This window comes from Phyllobates terribilis, unplaced genomic scaffold, assembly GCF_046119375.1.
Source record: "Phyllobates terribilis strain yellow unplaced genomic scaffold, ASM4611937v1 Scaffold_11__3_contigs__length_659146591, whole genome shotgun sequence".
In the NCBI taxonomy this organism is placed as follows: Eukaryota; Metazoa; Chordata; class Amphibia; order Anura; family Dendrobatidae; genus Phyllobates; species Phyllobates terribilis.
The window spans coordinates 467,001,521-467,027,091 of record NW_027362771.1 but is presented as its reverse complement, the minus strand read 5'-3'; the positions used below and the strand labels follow the sequence as shown (position 1 = coordinate 467,027,091).

At 45.1% G+C, this 25,571-nt stretch overlaps 1 long non-coding RNA gene across 1 annotated transcript in view; it reads left to right on the top strand.

Annotated features, from left to right (window-relative positions):
* The window catches only part of LOC141165242 (uncharacterized), a 414,314-nt gene that overhangs the window by 272,521 nt on the left and 116,222 nt on the right, over positions 1-25,571 (top strand). The window contains exon 2 of the long non-coding RNA XR_012251110.1: positions 25,431-25,491. This is a non-coding gene — a long non-coding RNA (uncharacterized lncRNA). The remainder of the gene's footprint in view (positions 1-25,430; positions 25,492-25,571) is intronic.

Genomic DNA, 25,571 nt, shown 5'->3' with positions numbered 1-25,571 from the left:
TACATGAGGCCAGTTTAGGCTCTTGAAATGATCTGTCAGCCTCTGGAGATGACTTATCTATAACTGATTTTGATCCCTTTAGGAGATCAGTTAGAGGTGCTGGTATTACGGCAAAATTAGAGGCAAACCTCCTACAATAGCTTATAATTCCCAGGAATGCTCTAACCTGTTTTTTTGTGAGGGGGTGTAGCCAGCACTGTATCACCTCCTTTAAGAAAACCTCCCAGTGGGCTTCAGAAATCCTACATGACTTTACATTGATCCAAGCGTGAGGCTCAGTGGGTTTCTTGTGCCTTGTGTAACGAGTGAGAACTAGTAGCCTCTAGAACCTGTCCCTATTCTAGTGTGCCAATTTCCAGTCATGCTGTTTTTGGGAAGGCGACTAAGTTTCTGCCACTTTGACACCCACAATGTTTGCTTTCGACTGGGCCAACAAGCAAGGTGTTTTGAGTGGGTCCCTATTCTTCTAGGGTTTTGATAGGTTGCCATGATATGTCAGAAAGGGCTTCCCTTTTCCTGGTCAGTATATTTTATATTTGACCTCTCTTACCTTTTCCACCACCTCATAGGGTCCCTGCCACTTGGTAAGGACTGTGGGCAGTAGTGCAAATACCCAATTCCCAAGCTTAAATTGTTTTACTTTAGTCAACCTTTTATACCCTATGGATTGTTATTCTTGTGCCTTGAGTGGGCACTCCTTTATCTGGCCCCTCACTTTGGTCCCTTGACACACCAGATCATCATGCCTGGCCAAATGTGGAAAACACCCTTACATTTTCCAGAATGCCTTTCCCCGTTAATCCCTGCTCTGGGCAGTCCCAATGTTGTCCTGGGACTCCTCCAGGTCAGGAATATTGGCTTCAGGGGATGCTTCCTCATCCTCTTCTCTAGCCAGTACAGTCAAAGGAAATTCACCAGTTACATCATGTGACCTTGTTACCACAGCCTTCTCCTGGCATATTACCGCACTACTGGGTGCTACAGCTTTAAACCGGAAGTCCCAGAACAAAGGAAAATCTTGTTCGATAATGATAGCATGCAATAAGTCATCGACAATTCCTACTTGGTGGGGCATGGAACCACAGTCTGTGCATATGTCCACCTGGGCCATGGAATAGTTCTTAGCATCTCCATGGATACACCTTAGTCCTTGGGAAGATGGTGGGAGTATCAGATGTGGGAGTGTGGCAGTTAATAGGGTAACCAAACTCCATGAATCCCGGAGTCCAATCACAAAAAACACTGTTCACCATCACCTGGCACAGCTGAGGTTCCTCACCAGGGTGCACGCAGGATGTGCAAAAAATGAGAAGTATCAGTCTACAGAGCAGTCCATTGGTTCTTAGACCATACAGCAATGGGCTTCTATATTACCCAGGCCCTGACACCTCCAACAGACAATGGTACGAGATATACCCCTTGAAATCGACCCTGACCCTTCCTGGGTCTCTTTGCACCCCTCAGACCTAGACTTGAAATGCCATAAAAGTGACCTCAGGCTCCCTTGACTGCTCAGAGAGTTCTCCACAGCCAAGTATCTTTCTATGAGGCTCACAAGGTCATCAGCATTCTGGAGATCTTCTTGGGTAATCCAGCTTTGCACGGACATGGGTAGTGTGTGGATAACCCGGTCCACTACCACTCGTTCCACCATACATGCCGGAGAGCAAGTCCCAAGCTGCAGCCATTTTTGCACCAGATGTAACAGGTCAAACAACTTTGACCAGGGAGGTTTTTCCCTATGGTAGCGCCAGTGGGGCACTTGTTGCGCTCTGACTGCAAGGATTATGCCAAAACACGCCATAATCGCTGCCTTCAACTTTCCGTGTTCCTTGCCATCTAGCAGGGCAAGGTCATAGAACTATTTCTGCTGTTCTCCAGTATGGTATGGAGCTAGAACTTAGGAGCTCTACCCATTGCTCTGGTAGCAGTTTCTCCCTGTCTGCAACCCTCACAAAGGCAGTCAGGAAAGCATACATTAAATGCCAGAGGGATAGATATAGCGTTAATATCTGGCCCATACGGTGGGGTCTGAGTGGAGGAGTTCCTTCTCTGATATCCATATGCCCTAATAAGTCAGAGAGACACTGACAAAAGTAAAAGACATTGCAATATGTAAAAAAATAAATAACATAATCATTACATTTTGGTTTGGTTGGTTTTGGAGACTATGATTCATCATTTACATTTTTTGATCACTTTCCTTTTGTGTCTTGTGGTATTAGTTGTCACTTTTGGCAGCAAATTCTTTCCAATTCATGAATTTGCTGCAAAATCAAAAATTATCTTTTTTATTGTCTTGAACTGTTTTGTGACTTTTTGGTGCCAAAAGTCAAACGTCGCATAAAATGGCTCAAAAATCTCTGGCATACTCAAAAATACACCAAGGAGGACTGGAGTGGAGTTGAGTCAAATTTTGTATTTTTTTTTTTTTTAAAAGTTACAAATTGATGAATCAGGCAAAACATCTGGAATCAATAAACTTCACCCACAAAGCAGAAAAAAAGGTGAACAGCACATGTAAAGGCACAGCAAGGCTAATGAATTGGGGCAAACAAAAAAAGGTGCAAAGCACAAAAGTAGACAAACAAGCGCAAAGGCAATGATAAATTGAGGCCTTTATCTACCGTGATAAAAAACTAAAATTTTACATTTCTTATCAAATTTCAGCTTTAAAAAAATATTTAAAGATATTGCTCAATTGTCTAATAAATGAATAACTATATCTACATACTTTACAATGTTACTGAATTAATATTTCAGGTAGCCAACTACAGACATCTACAGTCTGGGCCATCAGGGGAGCCTACTCGCCGCCGGGGCCCGGGCCGATCCCCCAGCACCTGTACAGGACCACTCTCCGGCGCTGCTTGATTGCCAGCATTTCACAAGACATGGCTGCATGCTGTGCGGCTGTGTCTGGTAGTAATGATCCAGCAGGGTCGGCACTGCACCTTTAATTGTGCTTGTGTGTCGCCCCAGCCATTTTATTACTGCCAGATACAGCCGCACAGCGCATGTCTGGTGAAGTGCCGGCAATCAAGCAGCGCCGGCGGTGCTGTACAGGTGCTGGGGGAGCGGCCCGGGCCCTGACGGCGAGTGGGCCCCCTGATGGTCCAGGGCCATGACTGTGGCAGCAAACACAAGCCGGTGGTCCTGCACAGACACATACCTGAGGAGCTGGAAAGAGACAGGCCAGGGGCAGGTGAGTGAGGCTTGTTCCCAGCTTCCTCAATCCCCATATTAAATATATTTCTAATGTGTGTGTGTGTGTGTGTGTGCATGTATGTATGTGTGTGTATGCATGTGCATGTATGTGTGTGTGTGTGCGCATGTATGATGTGAATATCTGTGTATGTCAGTGTATATGACTGCATATATATTTTTATGTGTTTTTAAGAATTTGTGTTCAAATATGTATGTATATCTGTATGTGTACGTATCTGTGTATATATTTGTGTATGTGCGTGTCTGCGTATTGTACGTATGCATAGCTGTGTACCATGTGTATGTGTGTATGTGCGTACATGTCTGCGTACCGTGTGTGCATGTCTGCATACTGAGTGTGCATGTCTGCGTACTGTGCGTGTGCGTGCATGTTTGCATATGTGAAAGATGAGGGGACAGCCTGAGCCCTGCGTTGTATACCTATATTTCTCCGCCGTATCTGTGCATCATGAATCGTGGTATGTGCTAAAGGGGCCCACTGAGACTCTTTCACCCCTGGCCCACGAAAACCTGGAGCTGGCCCTGTCTACAGTATTGTCAGAGAAAGTGGGCATTCATGTGACCGCGAGTATGTGATTTGTACACTTGTGGTCCTGAACCGTATAGACGTGGTGCTCGTCCTCTCAGAAGAAGTGCACTGGGATAGGATGAGCACGTCTAGTTGGAATGTGAGCAGAAGTTTGCAAATTGCACACGTGCAGTTACATGATCACCCAACAGTCAGGATTCTGAAGTCTACAGCCACGTTGATTGACTGTAGACTTTCATCTCAAGCTGAACAAGCCCTTTAAATGTTAATTAACCTTACTGATTATAAAATGTGCATAATCAATAAAAACAAATACCTGGATACCAGTGACTTAAAGAGTTTTAGATGTAAAGAAAGGAAGGGGATCAGATATCCACAGTCTCATCTTTCACAACTATTGGAAAACTGTCTGCCTCTCTATCATATATCTTAACTTGAGCCTACGGATGCCTAATGCAATGTAATTGAATCAATTTTATTGTCTAAAATTACTCATTATAATGTTCCAGTGACAGAAAAAGCTGGTCAATCTGACAAGTTAAAACGGCACCGGCGGTCATTTGAACTCTTTTCTGCAACCGGGGTGTGAAAATTGTTCATCACCTCATTTCACCTTCAAATAAAACTCGTGGAGTGCCCAAAGGAAGAAAAACACTGTGGTTGAAAGGAAAATCTCTCTGTGGTAATTGTAAGTCCTAATAAATAGGAATCTTCCCATCAATTTCAACGGGCATCTTAACTATACAATCTTTCTGTCCTACCTGTCTTCAACCTTAAGAAGAGCTGAAAGAGAGCCCAGTTCATCTCAAAATTGAGCTACAAAAGCTTGTAAAATTTGCAATTGCATCAGTAATATGTCTGAATAACATACTGTGTGTGGAGGTTATAATGTACACAGGTGGATTTCACAAAATGTAGCAGATAACTGTGTTACATTATGTATACTATCTATCTGTCAGATAGAGAGATGAGATAGACAGAGACAGATAGATAGATAGATAGATAGATAGATAGATAGATAGATAGATAGATAGATAGATAGATAGATAGATAGATATTTGACAAAAAAAATATTCTTTGAATAAATTCAAGCAGACATGGAGACAAAGCATTGACAGAAACTAGTAGACTATCACTACACCACTAGATGCTGGCCACATTATATCTAATATAAAGGAAGTGCTACTAATCCTCTCCATAATAAAGAAGCAAAAAAAAAGACTCATACATATAGCCCCAATAAGGGTCTGAGCAACCTTCAAGTTGTATGGAGTCCCAATATGGCACCATAGACTTCTATCGGGCCCTGTAATGCAATACCACTTGGAGCGACATATGAAAGCACCTGGAGCACCTACAGAGTGCAGAGCTGCTGGGACTTCATGTGTCTCTGTACAGCTTTCTAAACATCGGAGCCACGTACATCAGACCTACCATAAATATGAGGCCTACTATAAAGACTGTGCATAATAATCTGTACATGTCAATATACTGTCTTCTAATCACAGATAACATAATAATAAAATATTATTTTTTTTAAATATATTTTCATAAAGAATTGTATAAAACAAGCATAAATAAAGGTATATTATCTGGTAAAAAGTACATGAGATATAAAAATGTTAAAATACTACATTTGTTAGAAATAATGGCCCAAATATTGGCTAATTGCATAAAGAATAGAATATATAACCAGTAAAGAACTAAATTGGCAGGACGGTGTCTCAGTGGTTAACACTGTTGCTTTGCAGCGCTGGAGTCTTCGGTTCAAATCCCACCAAGGACAACATCTGCAAGGAGCTTGTATGTTCTCCACGTGTTTGTGTGAGTTTCCTCTGGGTTCTCCTGTTTCCTCCCACATTCTAAAAACAAACTGATAGGGAATTTAGATTGTGACCCCCAATGGGGACAGTGCCCATAATGTCTGTAAAACGCTGTAGAATATGATGGCGCTATATAAGCAAACCATAACAATAATGAGTGACAAGTGCATATATCAAGAAATATAAAATACTAGTCCAATAAGCACCTTGGAACACCATAATCGAGTATGCGGACAGAAACTTGAAATGACAGGACAGTGTAGGCAGTCTGGCACCTTGGTACAGCAGAGCTGAGTGTGCGGGACCATACTGGGATCGTTAAATACTTCTACTACCTCCCATAGTTTATAAACATAGGAGTAATCTCCACTCTACTCTGCAGTGACCTTCTAAAAAATATCACTGCATAGTAGACCAGCATAGTAAACGGTTGTGCAGCTGTGGAAGTGGGAATCTACCCATAGAGGAGGCAACAATGTTTTGTTACCACCTCTGCCTTCTTGACAATAGCATACACAGCTCTAAACAAGTGCTATTTGTGCAGTAACCGGAAGTGATGTTGATGCTTTCTTCTCTGGACACTGCAGTCATTTGATTGCTGGGTGCAGAGAGAGAGCAGGAGCTTCTGGGTGTTAAGACACTGAGTCAGTTCTGCTATGCTGCTATGTGAATTTCCACTGTAACTAGGGCTAATATACCAGCCCAAGTTATAGAGGAAATCAGGTATGGGGGCACAATGTGTGAAATAAATCAAAAATATTACAGTACTGTGTGCTCCTGTTGCTGAAATTGCTGGACTTAGCACCAGGTGTCGGGGGCCAGAAAAATCCTTTTTTTTTTCATCTAAATCCTCCTTTTTTTTTCCTCCTTCACACTGTACAAATACCCGTCTTATTAACCTTTTGGTGTGTCCCCCCCCCCCCCCAAAAAAAAAGCGTGTCTCTGATTTTACAGACACAAATATAACTGTTGAAAATAGTCTGGTGTAGGCTAGAGAAACAGAAGTGTTGTTTTGCACTTCCACGGTTCAAACCTCTGTATTATCCATTTTGGGCCTTTGTATCTAAAAAAAAAAACAGTTTGAGTGTGTCGCTCACTGTTCAGCCGCAAATATCTCTATTTAAAAAAGTGTGGTATACCCCAGTAAACAATAACTGTGGTTTTGCCATCCCATGGAAAAAAATCTCTATTATTCAGGTTTTGGTAGTTTTTTCCGTAAAAAAAAACAGTAGTGTCTCCTGACTGTTGTGACACAAAAATATATCTGTTGAAAATAGTCTTGTGTAGGCCCTACATCCCAGTGTGGTTTCGCAGTTCCACGGGTCAAATCGCTGTACTATCCAGTTTTGGGCCTTTGGTATCTGTTCAGCCGCAAATATCTCTATTTAAAAAAGTGTGGTATACCCCAGTAAACAATAACTGTGGTTTTCCTCTTCCACGGTTCTAATCTACTCTTTATTACCCTTTTTCCATTGATAGTGCAAGTGTAAGCTATTTTACTTCATTTACAATGGGCAAGGCGCGTGGCAAGGGACGTGGAAGTGGACGTTCTGGTGATGGTTTGTGCAGAGGACGGGGCCGCGGCCAAGGTGAAAATGTGCCACAACCAACAGCCACATCTTCTCGCTCCCACTTCTTGACCGGATTACTAGGGAAGCACAGAACAACACCAGTATTGAGAACTGATCAGTGTGAACAGGTTATTAATTGGATAGCAGATAATACTTCCAGTTACCTGGGCACCACCACCTCCGGTCTGTCTTCCACACGGTCAACTCTTAGTAGCCGTGAGTCTCGACCGCATACTCCTCCTCACCCTGATGCTCCTTCCTCCCACCATGCCGAGTGTCGTCAGACAGCAAGTGATCCCACACTTGGACACTCTGAAGAGCTGTTCACTGGTCCATTTCCATATTTGGGCCCCTCGCCTGATACGCTTGAAGTGGTGGAAGAGGAGATCCCATGTTGCGATGCCCAAATATTTGAACAGCCAGGGCCACAGGAAGTCGACGTTGGCAATCTGTCACAAGAGGTGGACGATGACGAGACACAATTGCCAGGAAGTGAGGAGGAGGATCGTGGTGCGCAAGTGGAAGAGGAGGAGGTGGTGGATGATCTAGTAACTGACCCAACGTGGAAGGAGGACATGCAGAGTGAGGCCAGCAGCACACAGGGGGAGGTAGGCAGAGTACCCCAACAGGCAGGAAGAAGCAGTGCGGTGGCCGCAGACAGAAGGCAGGCAACCGTTCCCCGTAACACCAACACGAGGGACGTTGCCAGTACAAGCGGTAGGTCTTCCAGAGTCTGGAATTTTTTTAAAGACTTTGCTGATAACCCCAAAAAGGCCATATGTTCCACCTGCCATGCCAGCATCAGCAGGGGTGACAAAACTACCAGCCTGACCACCACCAGCATGATCAGGCACATGGCAGCAAAGCACCCGACTTTGTGGGGCGAAACAAAGGGTCCACGACCAGTGTCAGCGGGTGTCACCACTGCTTCTTCCATTGTTGTGCATGCAATAGAACCCCCTGTTGTGTGTGCAAGGCAATCCCCTGTCCATACTGCATGTAAAGATGCCCCCTCCTCTCAGTCTTCACTTGTTATGGCAGTTTCTCAAGAAACAGCATCAACGTCCACGTCCACGTCCCACCGCAGCGTTCAATTGTCCATATCCCAGACCTTTGAACGAAAGCGGAAATTCGCAGCTAACGCCCCACAGGCCACAGTCCTAAATTCGCACATTTCACGACTGCTTGCATTGGAAATGCTGCCTTTTAGGCTGGTGGAGACGGAATCCTTCTGCAATCTTATGGCGGTGGCCGTCCCTCGGTACTCGGTCCCCAGCCGACACTATTTTGCCCGGTGTGCCATCCCCGCACTACACAAGCACGTGTCCCAAAGCATCTGCCGTGCCCTCAACAACGCAGTTACTGGGAGATTCCACCTGACAACGGACACGTGGACAAGTGCTTGTGGCCAGGGACGGTACATCTCTCTGACGGCACACTGGGTAAACATAGTGGAAGCCGGGACCCAGTCGGACCTTGGGACGGAACACATCCTCCCCACACCGAGGATTGCGGGCTCTATGTCAGTCAGAGTTGCCCCCACAGTGCACAGCTCCTGCGCATCCTCCTCCTCCTCCTCCTCCTCCTCATGTTCAGGCTCCACCTCAGATATCACCACATCAGTTACAAGCTGGAAGCATTGCAGTACTGCCTCCGCCAAGCGGCAACAGGCTGTGCTAAAACTCATAAGCTTAGGTGATAAACCTCACACTGCTTGTGAGTTGTGGACAGCTGTGAAAGAGCAGGCAGATCTGTGGCTGAGACCGCTGAACCTACATCCCGGCATGGTCGTGTGTGACAATGGCCGTAACCTGGTGGCGGCTCTGAGGCGAGGTGAGATCACACACGTACCATGCCTGGCTCATGTGCTTAATCTCGTGGCTCAGCGGTTTCTTAAATCGTACCCCGAGTTGCCAGATCTGCTCGTGAAAGAATGCCGCCTGTCAGCTCATTTTCACAAGTAGGTTACAGCTTCCGCCACCCTTGCTGTGTTGCAGCAGCGTTTGCAGCTTCAGGCACACCGACTGGTGTGTGATGTCCCCACACGTTGGAACTCTACCCTCCACATGTTGCAAAGGATTTGTGAGCAGAAGAGAGCAGTTGTGGAGTACCAGCTGCAACAAGGCCGTCGATATTCAGGTCAGACTCCACAAGTAAGACCTCAGGAGTGGACCAGGATGTCTGACATATGTACCATCCTGACAAACTTTGAGGAGGCCACCAAGATGGTGAGTGGCGATGACGCCATCATTAGTGTCAGCATCCCACTTGTCTGTCTTTGGCAACGCTCTCTGCAGAGAATTAAAGAGGAGGCATTGCAGCCAGAGTATGATGAGATGGATCAAGAAGCCGTAGCGGGCGATTACACACAGCCCAGCCTCATCTCATCCCAATGTGCATTGGGGGACAATGAGGGAGAGGAGGAGGAGGAGGAGGAGGAAGAACAGGAGCTGCTATCATGTGTTGTAGACGGTAGTACCTGTACAAGTGTCATACCGTTGGTTCAGCGTGGGTGGCCTGAGGACAGGGGGGAGGAGGAAGAGGAGGAGGAGGAGGAGAGCATGGTCAGTCGTCATCTTTGTGAGGACACGGAAATCTTGCCCGTTACCAGTCTGGCACGCATGGCAGACTTTATGTTACGCTGCCTTAACCGTGACCCTCGCGTTGTCAAAATGTTGGGTGACATTCATTACTGGTTAGTGACACTTGTAGACCCCCGCTACAAGGAGAACTTTCACTCTCTTATTCCTGAGGTGGAGAGGTCTACAAAAATGGGGCAATACAAGAAGGCCCTTGCTGCAGAACTCTTAAAAAAATTCCCATCTGAACACGCTAGCGGCAGAGGTCACAGTTCGTTGCTCAACCAAGGCGTACAGGCGAGAGAGATGCAACTCCAATCCAGCAGAGGCAGGGAAACACTGTCAACGTTCTGGGACAGTTTTCTGACACCCGCCCAGCTTACAGGCCCTGAGGCGCGGGGTACTCTCACAAGGATTGGAAAGTTTCAAAAGATGAAGAGGGAGTACCTTGCCGATCGTACCAGCGTCCTCCGTGATTCCTCTGTGCCTTTTAATTATTGGGTATCCAAGCTGGACACTTGGAATGAACTCGCTCTGTACGCCTTGGAGGTCCTGGCCTGCCCTGCCGCTAGCGTGTTATCGGAGCGTGTTTTTAGTGCCGCTGGGGGAATTATAACTGATAAGCGCACTCGCCTGTCAACTGACAATGCTGACAAGCTGACCCTTATCAAAATGAACAAGGGCTGGATTGGGCCAGACTTCTCATCACCACCAAATGACAGCAGGGTAACATAAAGTCAAATCCACTGTGTTATTTCGGGAGGTGTATTCACATGCACCGCTTCACACCCACACATGGGTATACGCTTCCTCGTTTCGGCTGTTTAACCTTCTTCTCCTTATCCTCAGCCTCCACCACCACTATACCACCAGGGTGCCAGCATTGCAAGTTCCTCCGTCCTTATTTTTGGCAGCTTTTGCTTGCAAGGCATAAGCAAATACTATGGGACACCCACTCCCCAATAATGGGACTTATGTTTGTAATATGCTGTACTGCATGGCTCTTGTAAGGGGCATTGCAAGTTGCTCCATCCTAATTTTTGGCAGCTTTTGCTGGGAAAGCATAAGCAAATACTATGGGACACCCACTCCCCAATAATGGGACTTATGTTTGTAATATGCTGTACTGCATGGCTCTTGTAAGGGGCATTGCAAGTTGCTCCGTCCTAATTTTTGGCAGCTTTTGCTGGGAAAGCATAAGCAAATACTATGGGACACCCACTCCCCAATAATGGGACTTATGTTTGTAATATGCTGAACTGCATGGCTCTTGTAATGGGCATTGCAAGTTGCTCCGTCCTAATTTTTGGCAGCTTTTGCTGGGAAAGCATAAGCAAATACTATGGGACACCCACTCCCCAATAATGGGACTTATGTTTGTAATATGCTGTACTGCATGGCTCTTGTAAGGGGCATTGCAAGTTGCTCCGTCCTAATTTTTGGCAGCTTTTGCTGGGAAAGCATAAGCAAATACCATGGGACACCCACTCCTTAATAATGGGACTTATGTTTGTAATAAGCTGTACTGCATGGCTCTTGTAAGGGGCATTGCAAGTTGCTCCGTCCTAATTTTTTGCAGCTTTTGCTGGGAAAGCATAAGCAAATACTATGGGACACCCACTCCCCAATAATGGGACTTATGTTTGTAATATGCTGTACTGCATGGCTCTTGTAAGGGGCATTGCAAGTTGCTCCGTCCTAATGTTTGGCAGCTTTTGCTTGGAAAGCATAAGCAAATACCATGGGACACCCACTCCCCAATAATGGGACTTATGTTTGTAATATGCTGTACTGCATGTGACGCGCCCCCTGGGCCGTGTGTACACGTGTGTGGGATACCCGGTGCCGGGTCTCTGGGGTCTGTAGTCTCCGTGGCGGTGACCCGGTCCCGTGGCTCAAGCTGGTCAAACCAGTGGCAGTCTTTCTTAGGTTTTGAGGTTAATTGTCCGACTGCGCCACCCGTGGATTGCGGTCAGGGAGTACCACCGCTGCGAGGCAGACCGCTGAGTCTGGTGTTGTGTGCGCAGCATAGAATGGGATAACTCCCCTCGGGAGGAGTATAGCCTCAGGGCAGTGAGTGTGGATGATGGAGGTGATGGTGCACGAGCGCAGCAGGAATGACTCAGAGTCTTTGCAGTGCAGTTCAGGGTCTTTACTGATGATTATAAGGTAGACCCTCCCGGAAGTACTGGCTAGCATAAGAGGCCTGGTCAGTCTGTGAGCAAGCAGGAGTTCCCCTGGCCAGGTGGAGTTGTAGGCCTCCCCGTCTGTCTGCACTCTTCCTGGCTACCTTGCTGTAAGCGGTTAGAAGTAGCCCACGTCCCTGAGTGTACCGTGTAGTGCTCACCCGTATGGCTGGTGACTTGGGGCCTTCTGTTAGCCTCCGCTCCACGACGGCGGTGCTGGTCCCTTGCTTGTGACTGAGCCTCCGGGCTTCTATGGCCAGAGGACCTGAAATCCCCTGCCGGCTGGTTTCTGCTGCTGGATATATAAGTCCTCACAGCTTCGGACTCCTGTGTCCGGTTCCTATTGTCTTCTGCCAGGGCGAGCTCTGCTCAGCTTCCAACCCCTGGTCTTTAGCTCCTAGCTCCTACAGAGCTCCTTGCTGTTACTTTCCCTTGCTCTCACTCTGACTCTGACTGTTCTCTGACTCACTCAACCCTGCCCCAGATCCAGTTTATAAGGGCAGAATTCTCCCCTCCCAGGATTGGGGCAGGAGGATGTTGCATGTTTAAGGGATCCTGACCAGGTAACCTCCCACTTGCTCTCCGACGTAATATCTCTATTACTGTGGTGACTAGACCCCTGGGGTGCCACACATGGCTCTTGTAAGGGGCATTGCAGTTCCTCATAATTTTTGGAAAGCCTTCCATTCACTGCTTAGGCCAACAGTGCACGGGAGACCCAGTTGCTATAAATGGAAAAAAAGTTTTAGTTAACGCCCTCTGACCTCCATGTCATTTCCAAGGGGCATTGGAGTGGCTCGAAATTTTTGGTAGGCATTGCACTCACTGTATGCCCTATAACTGTGTAGCCGAACTTCTCCTTTTGTTACAGAAACATATCCTACAAGACATATCTGGTTGACTGGCCTGATATTGATGTGAATGGTCCCTGTTCCTCCTGCTCTTTCTCCTTTGCCACTACCATCATTTAACACCTGAAGCTTTGTTTTAACGGGAGTCATAGAACTTGGATAGTAGCAGGAAAACATCCAGCAATCCTCGGAGGAGGTAGGATATGCGCCAAAACGCTGACCACCTCAGGCCTAGCCGCTACTACATACATGCGCTTGCATTACAACAAAACAAAGCAGATGCTAACTTCTATCATCCTCATCATGCTCCTCACCTTGGCACTCTCAACTCCCCTGATGGAGAAGCCAGGGCCCACCGGAGGAGTCTGATAGTCCGGTGGGCTCAGCCAATGCTGCCCTAAAGCAGGCCAGGCTAAGAAAAGTGTGGGAAAGGTTACCGGGACAAATAGGGGTGGCTGGGGACCGAGTATGGACACCTGGCCACCCCCTGGAGGCTGGGGAGCAAGCGGGGACACCCGGCCACCAGGCGGCTGGGGACTGAGTATGAATACCAGGCCGCCGACACAGCCATGGCGTGGTGGCCAGATTCCGCCTCCACATGCCTAAAAGGCCCAATTTAAAGTGCAAGCAAGCAGTATGGTATTGCAGCCTGGGGGTGGGTGGGTGGCAGGCTGCATACTTGCGCTTGCATTGCAAGGAATGGGAGAGGTACAATTGAACACTGCCCTGGGACAAGGACTTGAATGGGGATAGTTGCAAGTCTGCAACGACAGGTGCAAGGTGGGAGGCATCTTCGCATGTACCATGAACAGGGGTTTGGCATGCACACACTACAGCGGAATAGGCTCTCCTTCCCACTAAATGCACTGGGGAGGGCACAGGTAATGTTTTGGTATACGCGCTTAATCTTATGTATAAGGCACACCAGGACAAATATGGGTGGCTGGGGACTGAGTATGGATACCTCGCTGCCGAAGCAGCCATGAGGTAGTGGCCAGCTTCGGCCTCCTCCAAACTAAAAAGCCCCATTTCAAGTGCAAGCTAGCAGTATGGAATTGCAGTCTGGGGGTGGGTGGGTGGCAGGCTGCACACTTACACTTGCATTAAAAGAAAACATAGCAGATGCTAACTTCTGTCATCATCATCATGCTCCTCACCTTGGCACTCTCAACTCCACCGATGGAGAAGTCAGGGCCCACCGGAGGAGTCTCGTTCTCTGGTGGGCTCGTCCAATGCTGCCTAAAGCAGGCCGGGCTAAGAAAAGTGTGTGGGGGGATGTTCCAAGGAGAAATAGGGGCGGCTGGGGACCGTGTGTGGACACCCAGCCGCGGGGCGGCTGGGGACCGAGTATGGACACCCGGCCGCCGGGCGGCTGGGGACTGAGTATGGATTCTAGGCCGCCAACACAGCCATGACGTGGTGGCCAGATTCCGCCTCCACATGCCTAAAAGGCCCAATTTCAAGTTCAAGCAAGCAAGCAGTATGGTATTGCAGCCTGGGGGTGGGTGGGTGACAGGCTGCATACTTGAGCTTGTATTGCAAGGAATGGGGGAGGTACAATTGAACACTGCCCTGGGACTAGAACTTGCATGGGGATAGTTGCAAGTCTGCATCTTCTGATGCGGTAAGGATCACTTATGATGGGCACACTTTTAGACAGTGACCTGGGAGTCAGAAATGCTTCCAGGGGTCTTCCCCATGCTGTTCCCTTGTCTTTTCAGCACTTTATGCATGTGTCACACAGCACATGGCCAGATAAGGTTGTAAAATGTTAAAATGACATTTCACGGTGAATGCATTTGTCATAGTTGAAAGCAATACAAAAGTGCAAAAACGCATAAAAAATGCTGCTTGTGAACATAGCCAAAGGTGGGGAGGAGTATTTTTGTTTTTGGTCATTTATTTTAACTTATACACAAGTCTTTACCCTGGAAAGGATGTTCCTTAACATGTTTCACAGGAAAAAAGTTTCACTTTCGTTTTTGAATGTTTTATTGTGAGCCTGTAAAAGTGGCTTAATACCTCTGACCTCGTTGTTGACAGCAGTGACCTGGGGGTCAGAAATGCTTCCTGGGGTGATCCCCATGCTGTCCCCATGTCATTTGAGCACTGTCACTATCGTTTTGGGCACTTGTTAGGCTTTTAAAATACTGCCGGGGGTGCCACCGCAAAAATGCTCGAGTCTCCCATAGACTAACATTGGGCTCGTTGCTCGGGTCGAGCACCCGAGTATCACGGCGAGCTCGGCCCGAGCTTCGAGCACCCGAGCATTTTAGTGCTCGCTCAACACTAGTAATTATACTCCAACATATCAGCATGCAATATATTTAGAGCTAAAATGGAAGTGTAAATATGGAATAAGAAATATCAGGGAACATAACACAACCATATACATCATACAATAAGTACACTGAATTTACTAACATACTAAATTACCACTGATATACAGAAGGACAAGCTCTATCGTAGATATAGCAGGAATAAGACCTCTGGATAACATAGTTTACAATCCTTATGACTAAAAAGGGAGAATCAGATGTGAAAGAATAAGTAAGCATGTGCGTTTTAACTGACTTAGTCCTTGACATGATCTTTACCGCATACTCTAGAGGAAACATACAGACAAGGTCAGTAGAAAGCATTTTCAGGCTGAAGCTCAGCAGGAATTGTCAACTTGCACATGAAAGCTGGAATATTAATTAATCTGTATATGAAAATTATAGAATTATTTTTGTGTACTGCAATCATGAATAGCAGATCAGACCGGTTACAGTCAATACCACCGCATGAAATTATGAAGGTATTTCATATTGATTAAACACGACCTTTGCTTTAAATATAAAGTGCCTAGATTTTAGCTGTTGAAGTTATCAACTGAGGATTAAATGAAGATACAATCACTTATCAATTAAACCTTGGAAGGGCACATTGTTTATACATAGGGACATTATATATTTGATTCTTGCTTTTTGCAAGGCTGTACAATTTTTTAAATATATTGTTAGACTGGCCTGGTAGGGCACCCTTAATGGGCCAGCATGAGGTACATGTTACGCACCTGTCCCGGAACCGGGCTTTGCTCTTCTCTTCCTGGTCTCTATTGTGTTCCAGGTTGGGCTTTGAAGATGGCCTGGCATGACTCCATGTGATCATCTACCTGGGCCTATATATGGCGTATAAAGACACACACCGGTGTCTTGGTATTAAGACTTCTAAGTGCTCCAGAGTCCTGTGTGTTTGCAGCCTCCAGGACCTGTTCCCAGTCTCCAGGACCTTTGCTACCTATACCTGGTCTCCTGTTCTCCTGCAGTCTCTGCTACCTGTTTGCCATCTCCAGGACCTCTCCTACTTGCCTGTGGTCTCCAGGACCGCTGCTATCTGTTCCCAGTCTCCTGTCTGTCTGCAATCTCCAGGACCTCAGCTACTTTCTGTGGTCTCTACTAGCTCTGCTACCTGTTTCCGGCATGCCTCAACTGCCTGCTGCATTGACGCCCATGACCTTTGTGCCCACTTAGACCTTGGGCTTTGAGGATCCACCTCACCTGATGGGCTTAACAATACAGGAGAGGACAACACAATTTGGAATTGACTTTGGAACCCCTTACTTGATGCTAAGGTCTATTTCTTATGGCTTGCAACACTAGTAACTTATTAAACCTTATTGATGATTTTTCCGGTTCTCACTTCAAGAAGTGTATTTGCAAAGCTCTTGGCAATCTAGTTGTACAATTGAGTTTATTGTAGTAGTGCTGGAGCCATGACGACTAGATTAACAGAGTTTGGTTTGCAGTATTGGTGCAGTGTATAGGATCAATAACCTGAATACTTAGGCGTTGTTCTGTTGCTGAGTTGGGTTTAAATAACCTAGGTGATAACATCATCAGAGCCCAAGCATTGCCAGTACAGAGGAGAAGTGATGGATCTGGCTGGCCATGCACGATGCTGGAACTGGGAAAGGTTGGTAACATCCCGTGTGTACACTAGTGTTGAGCCACCCCCGTAGTGTTCGGGTTCGGTTCGGTTCGTCGAACACCGGGATGTTCGTGGAACTGTTCGTCGAACACCTTAGAACACCGTCGAACACCGTTAAAACCAATGGCAGGCAAACAAAAACACATAGAAACACGTAGAAAACACGTTCAAAGGAGTCCAAAAGCTGACAAACTGCTCAGAGGACACTCTCTTTACAAAAGCCAGCCGGCAATTCAGCAGCGGCATACACCGGTACCCGACAATTTAGAACAGAAAAAATAAAGCATCACACATAGATTAGATAGATAGAAACATGTCAGTCACATATATAAGAAGTACAGCGACATTGTTGCTTACTGTACTTGTCATTTAGTGTTAAAGGATTTATTAAAAAAAAATAGTGTTTTCATGCACCGTCTCTTTAAAAAAGCCGCCGGCAATTCAGCATCGGTACCCGACAATTTATAACAGAAAGAATAGAGCATCACACATAGATTAGATACATAAAAACATGTCAGTCACATATATAAGAAGTACAGTGATAGTGTTGATTATTGTACTTGTCATTTAGTGTTAAAATAAAGGATTTATTAAAAAAAAATTGGCATGGGTTTGCCCGTAATTTTAATCTCTAGCGCAGGTTAAGCCTTTACTAGCTATTAAAATGGGGGACCCCCAAAATAATGACTTGGGGTCCCCCCTATTTTAATAGCTAGCAAAGGCTAGGCAGACAGCTGGGGGCTGATATTAATAGCCCAGGAAGGGTGCCATGAATATTGGCCCCCCTCCCAGGCTAGAAACACCAGCCGTCAGCTGCCCCAGAAATGGCGCATCCATAGGATGCGCCAATTCTGGCACTTAGCCTCGCTCTTCCCACTGCCCTGTAGCGGTGGCAGTGGGGTAATAGGGCTGGGGTTGATGTCAGCTTATAATGCCAGCTGACATCAAGCCCAGGTTAGTAATGGAGAGGCGTCTATAAGACACCCCCATTACTAACCCCATAGTCAAAGTTAAAAAAGACCACAAACACCCAGAAAAAAGTCATTTAATTGAAATAAACACACAATTCTTTATTGTTCTAAATTAAACCATACTTACCATCACGCCCATTCCAGCTGAAGCCAATGTCTTCTGCAATAAAAGTAAAATAATAACGCAACATCATCCTTACCTTTCCATGGTTCCCATGACAGCTTCAGCTCTGCTACATTCACATGACAGGCTGGATCGCAGCCGAAAGCGGCCATCCAGCTTGCCATGCCGCAGACACTGAGAAGCGCAGGCATCCTTGTGCTCCTCAGTGTCTCGCTGTGACGGCATAAAGATGAGCCGAGGTCATGTCCAATGAACTCAGCTCACCTCATGCACGTCACTGACAGCGTGGGAAAATTCTCCTGCGCTTGCAGTCAGCGTGAGAGAATTCTCCTGCTGAAGCGCTGAGCGCAGGAGAATTTTCCCATGTTGTCAGTGACATGCATGAGGTGAGCCGAGTTCATTGGACATGACCTCGGCTCATCTGGATGCCGTCACAGCGAGACACTGAGGAGCGCAAGCATGCCTGCGCTTCTCAGTGTCTGTGGCGTGGCAAGCTGGATGGCAGCTTTCGGCTGCGATCCAGCCTGTCGTGTCAATGTAGCAGAGCTGAAGCTGTCGTGGGAATCATGGAAAGGTAAGGATGAGATTGCTTTATTATTTTACTTTTATTGCAGGAGATCGTTGGCTTCAGCTGGAATGGGCGTGATGGTAAGTATGGTTTAATTTAGAACATTAAAAAATTGTGTGTTTATTTCCATTAAAGGACTTTATTCTGGGTGTTGTGTTTTTTTAAATACTTTAGTAGAAATTTATGGCTGTCATGTCTAATATTGGCGTGACCCCATGAATTTCGGGCTTAGGGCCAGCTGATAATGCCAAGCTGGCCCTAACCCCTTTATTACCTAGTGAGCCACCGCACCAGGGCCCTGGGTGAGTTGGGTACAGCGCCAGAAGATGGCGCTTCTATGAACACGCCATTTTCTGGGGTGGCTACGGACTGCAATTTGCAGAGGGGGTGGGCCAGAAAGCTTGGGCCTCCCTGCACTGCGGATTCCAGCCTCCAGCTGCCTAGTTGTACCTGGCTGGACACAATAATAGGGCGAAGCCCCACGTATTTTTTTTTTTAATTATTTCATGAAATGCATGAAATAATTTAAAAAAAAAGGCCTTCCCTATATTGCTGTGTCCGGTCAGGTACAAATAGGCAGCTGGTGGTTGGGGGCAGCCCGTTCCTGCCTGCTGTACCTGGCTGGACACAAAAATAGGGCGAAGCCCCACGGCAATTTTTTTTTAATTATTTCATGAAATTCATGAAATAATTAAAAAAAGGGCTTCCCTGTATTTTTGTTTCCAGCCAGGTACAAATAGGCATCTGGGGGTTTGGGGTTTCCCTATATTTTTCCCAAAAATTTTGACGTGGGCTTTATCATATTTTTGTATGCCAGCCAGGTACAGCATCCAGGAACGGGCTGCCCCCAACCACCAGATGCCTATTTGTACCTGGCCGGACACAACAATATAGGGAAGCCTTTTTTTTTTAATTATTTCATGAATTTCATGAAATAATTAAAAAAAAAAATATGTGGGGCTTCGCCCTATTATTGTGTCCAGCCAGGTACAACTAGGCAGCTGGGGGCTGGAATCCGCAGTGCAGGGAGGCCCAAGCTTTCTGGGCCCACCCCGCTGCAAATTGCAGTCCGCAGCCACCCCAGAAAATGGCGCGTTCATAGAAGCGCCAACTTCTGGTGCTGTACCCAACTCATCCAGGGCCCTGGTGCGGTGGCTCACTGGGTAATAAAGGGGTTAGGGCCAGCTAGGCATCATCAGCTGGCCCTAAGCCCGAAATTCATGGGGTCACGCCAATATTAGACATGACCGCCATGAATTTCTAGTAAAGTATTTAAAAAAACACAACACCCAGAATAAAGTCCTTGAATTGAAATAAACACACAATTTTTTAATGTTCTAAATTAAACCATACTTACCATTACGCCCATTCCAGCTGAAGCCAATGTCTTCTGCAATGTCTTCTTGCGCTCTGCAGTGTCTCTGAAGGATGACAAGCTGGATGGCACCGCTCAGCTGTGATCCAGCCTGTCATCTCAATGCCATCCCAGCGTGGGAGAATTCTCCTGCTCAAGCGCTGAGCGCAGGAGAATTCTCCCACGCTGTCAGTGACGTGCATGAGGTGAGCTGAGTTCATTGGACATGAGCTCACCTCATGCACATCACTGACAGCGTGGGAAAAATCTCCTGCGCTCAGCACTTCTGCAGGAGAATTCTCTCACGCTGACTGCAAGCGCAGGAGAATTTTCCCACACTGTCAGTGAGGTGCATGAGGTGAGCTGAGTTCATTGGACATGACCTCGGCTCATCTTTATGCCGTCACAGCGAGACACTGAGGAGCACAAGCATGCCTGCGCTTCTCAGTGTCTGCAGCATGGCAAGCTGGATGGCCGCTTTCGGCTGCGATCCAGCCTGTCATGTGAATGTAGCAGAGCTGAAGCTGTCGTTGAAACCATGGAAAGGTAAGGATGATGTTGCTTTATTATTTTACTTTTATTGCAGAAGACATTGGCTTCAGCTGGAATGGGCGTGATTGTAAGTATGGTTTAATTTAGAACAATAAAGAATTGTGTGTTGATTTCAATTAAAAGACTTTATTCTGGGTGTTTGTGGTTTTTTTTTTAACTTTCACTATGGGGTTAGTAATGGGGGTGTCTTATAGACGCCTCTCCATTACTATCCTGGGCTTGATGTCAGCTGGCATTATAAGCTGACATCAACGCCAGCCCTATTACCCCACTGCCACCGCTACAGGGCAGTGGGAAGAGCGAGGCTAAGTGCCAGAATTGGCGCATCCTATGGATTCCCCATTTCTGGGCCGGCTGACGGCTGGTGTTTCTAGCCTGGGAGGGGGCCAATATTAATGGCACCCTTCCTGGGCTATTAATATCAACCCCCAGCTGTCTGCCTAGCCTTTGCTAGCTATTAAAATAGGGGGGACCCTACGTCATTTTTTTGGGGTCCCCCATTTTAATAGCTAGTAAAGGCTAGGTATTCAGCTGGGGGCTGATATTAGTAGCCTGGGAAGCTCCCTGGGTATTACCCCCTTCCCAGGCTTCAAACATCAGCCCCAGCCGTCTGCTTAACCTCCGCTAGAGACTAAAATTACGGGCAAACCCACGCCAATTTTTTTTTTAATAAATCCTTTATTTTAACACTAAATGACAAGTACAGTAATCAACACTATCACTGTACTTCTTATATATGAGACTGACATGTTTCTATGTATCTAATCTATGTGTGAAGCTCTATTCTTTCTGTTATAAATTGTCGGTTACCGATGCTGAATTGCTGGCCGGCTTTTTTAAAAAGACGGTGCATGAAAACACTAATATTTTTTTTAATAAATCATTTAATAATAAATGACAAGTACAGTAACCAACACTGTCACTGTACTTCATATATATGTGACTGACATGTTTCTATCTATCTAATCTATGTGTGATGCTCTATTCTTTCTGTTCTAAATTGTCGGGTACCGGTGTATGCCGCTGCTGAATTGCTGGCTTTTCATGTTTCACTGGGAGCACTGTTCCCATCGATTTGGGCAACCACTGTAATGCCACAACCACCATGGCTGTGGCATTACAGTGAGTGGCAGACAATCCCTGCATGATTGGTGCTCTAAATAGCGCCAGACATGCAGGACACGCTTTTGGTGCACGAACAGTTATCGAACATAACCTCGAACAGCCGAATTTTTTGCAAATCGTTCGCGTTCGTCGAACGACTCGAACACCGCCCAAAACAGCTCGATTTTGAGATTGGCGAACAGTTCTAGTCGAACACCGCTCATCTCTAGTGTACACTGACAACAAATATTAACATAAAATTAGAAGATTTTCCTGTCCATAAGCGTTAATGAAACTGACATACAGCATGCATTCAAATAGATTGTTTTACTGGCAAACATTTAGATATTATGCATCAGCACATCCTTTTTAAATATATTTCAATAAAATTTGGTTGAGGGACTATCATATAGCAGATTTTCCCCGAATAAATGCCAGACGTAAGCCATACTGTCATGTGAGCATAGCTTTACATATAGAAAAGAACCTATAATATACTTCTATTATATTAGAGAAAGCCAACAGCAATTCGCCATTGTTACCAAGAAATTAACTTAGCCTGTTAAGATGGCCAAAAAATAAAATTGTTGCCCAGGAATGAGGCATGATTCACTTATTAATGCGGTTACATCATTTTGCCAATATAATTTCTTTGAAAAGGATGGTGTTCATTGGAAACAATTGACTACTTTTAAATTTGAATACCCCAGTTCAAAGCCCCCAATTTCCCTAAAAAGATAAGTGTAAAACACTGAGGTCTCCAAGCATGGTATCCAACCCTTTTCAAACTCTTTAACACAAGCACAGCCTTAGTATTGTGAAACTTATTTTACCATATAAAGTAACCAACAACCCATTTAATAACATAGTACAATGTCTGACTTTGCATATTATTTAAAATAAAAAAAGACGCCTAAAATGACCCCTCTTAGTTGTGATCAAGCAGATTATTCTGTGCAGAACACTGATTCAAACTGAAGGTGTCACTGTCAGAGGTAACATCATGCTGGTGTGACTGAGATGAGTGTTGTGCCATATATTCCATAATGCCCTCCGCTTCCTCCACAATAACACACTTACCAGAGGCAAAGGATGCCAATTATGGCCAGCATTTATTAGCACTACTGCCCGGACGGCCGATGCCTATGGTGGTGGTGGTGCTTCTGTACCCACATTCTTAGCTTTGGTATGTTATTTATTTATTTTTTTATGCTAGCATAACAATTGCATTTTCAACCCTGATTATTCAAAAGGATGTAACAAGACATGCTGTAGGTACAAGTGCACAAAACAATTTGTGGCTGTCGTCGCAGTATGAATGTGACTAGAAAAGCAGGTGTGCGAAACCATATATGCACAGTTAAAGAAGCACTGCCATTAAACTTTTTATTAGCTAAACCTGTGCAAATGTATATGTAGTGTAGTGTAGGTGCATTAATGTACTCACCGTTTGCCATCTTCCCTGGTTTTCAGTGCCGCTCCTGTCCTCTTCTGGGTCACGTGACGACTATTCTGACTTTCCGGCTCACACTGGGCTCTATTTGTAAGCTGGGAGTCACTTTTACAATGTAATACTATAACGTGTCAGAATGAGACCAAGATTTTCACTATGTACTGTAATACTGTGAGTATTACAGTATATAATATAAGCAATTAAACAATCACAGGTTCAAGTGCCCAAAGGAGACCAAAAAAATAATGTCCATAAAACAAGTTTTAAATTTTCAAATTACCCCCCTTTTACAACATTAAAAATATAGAAAGGAAAAAAATGTAAAATAAACATATTTGGTATCGCCGCATTTGTCCGAACTATGAAAATCTAGATTTAATTAACCTGACTGGTAGACTCCGTAAAGAAAGAAAAATCTCAAAAAGCCAGAGTTGTGTGTTTTATGTCACCTAACCTCCATAAAAAATTTAATAATAAGCAATCAAAGCACTCTATGTATACAAAATTAATATCAATAAAAAGTATAAAATAAGCCCTCAATTAGCCCCATAAACAGAAAACTAAAAATATTACGGGTCTTGGAAAATGGCAAGACAAAGAAAATTTTTTTTTTTACAACATTCTTCATTTTTTTCATCATTTAAATATGTCCAAAAATTGGGATACATCTAAATGAACCATAAGATCCTATGGATGCCTTCTTATGATTTCATACAAAACTAAGCTGTAATACCTCTATGTTGGTAAAGTGTTGTGAGAAGCCAAAATGTCACCATATTGTACTACATATGTCTCCAAATTCAATACAATAGCATTAATTCTGAGGCAGAAAGACTTGGCAACATAGAACTTTGCGAAGGCAACACATCAAGAATATACAGTAGTATGGAGACATATGGACTTCCATACAGAAACATGCTAAAAAAAATAGCCTAAGTGTCACTAGACCATGTCTCTAATATTTTACATATAATCCCTAAAAATAAAAGTTGTGCTGGAAAAGAATAGAATGCCATATAAAGCCTGGGTTGTGTGAACATTATTAAAACATGGCAAAGGAATCATTGATGACCTTGAAAGAAGAGTCAGCCATTACCACAGCACTGATACATTCATTTGCCATTTGGTTGCACCCAGTGTAATGTACCTCTTCAGCTTTGTTGCATTCAATGGGCATATTACAATGGCCCGCGCCTTTAAAATGAACGCTATTGTTGTATTAATATGCACAATGAGTTTTCATGTGACCAAGCAACAAATATGTCTTCATCTCCTCATTTTCACTGCTCGCTATGAATATTTTAAAGCCCTGATGTACTCCTGACCATGTGGGTTTTAAGCAAAGACTTATCGCAGCGTAAAACACCCTCATTTTTATCCTCTAGCTGAGGGCTTCTTTATCCCTTTTCCAGGGTGTCATTTCAAATCTGATGCCAAAAGCGGAGACTTGGCAGGGTTTGAGATATAATTTGCAATCTGCAGTGTTTGCTGGCTAGCCCTGCATCTGCCCCCCACCCTATGCACCCCCCTCCTCTGTCTCTTTTTTTTTAACCAGTCTGCCTGCTATGTCAATAGGGGGCATCCCTCATCTGTCTAAGAGAAAAATAGCATACTAATTAAAATTCTATTTGCCAGAAGCTTCAGAGTTTTCATGCTTATAGATTTTCAGCTTCTTTTGTTTGAATCAAATTGCCAACTTTGTCGTCGCACCCGCCCCCCCCCCCCCCTTTCCCTTCCTTTTTTCTTCTTCTTCCATTTTTGCGGAAGAGAGAACGAGAAGGAGAAAGGAAGTCTTATTTGATAGTGAAATGGACGCAACCGCTCAGCTGTAGTATGTCAGGCTTATGCTATAAACCAGCGCTGGTGCTTTTCAGTGGGTACAGATCCCACTTAACAAGGTTATTGCAGAAGTGTGGGTAACGGGAAGCGAGATGAATTGTCTTGTCTGCCGTCCCTGTTATTCACATTCTGGGGGAAATGTGAAACGCACTCACCAAGCTCACAGACAGATGGTTCGGGCTTGGATAAAATTCATTAGTGCGAGATCAGAGAAGCTTGTTGATAGCATCATGTGCAATCGTATTGCTGCTTTTTTTTTTTTTTTTCTGTAGAAACCTCCCCTCGTGTGGAGGGGAGGGAAAGATATGTCAAAAATTGTCATATTTTGCACTAATTTGTTTTCATGGCCCTGTAAAGGTTTTTGATTTCCCCATTATTAAAATGTCACAATTAACTACAGTTTTCTCGTCCACATTTCCAGTGTGGGGCTTAAGTGAAGTTGAGTGGAAAGTAATCTAACTAGGAAACACCAGTGTTTTCATCCACAAATCGTTATTGCTATTTTGTCGGAAAGTAATTTTTTTATTTTAATGAACTTATCTGAATAACACAAATAATTAATTGTTAATTAATTGCCAGGAAGTCCAATTCTCCATGTAGCAATGTGAACTCTGTGCATGGGTGGTCCTTAAATACTGTTAACTAATTAATTACCAGCAAAAAATGTGTCTCATCTGCTAAAAAAATCTGAATTATATCAACTGTTCATGTAACGCTTTGTTGTAGATGCAGATGCCCAATCAGATGACCTGCCACTGCCAAAGATACGTGTGGATACGCATACACTGTAAGTGACAAATGTGGGTGACACACTTATGTCTTGCCTGAGATGGATGCCAGCTCACACCCACAGCTGGTATTTGGGTG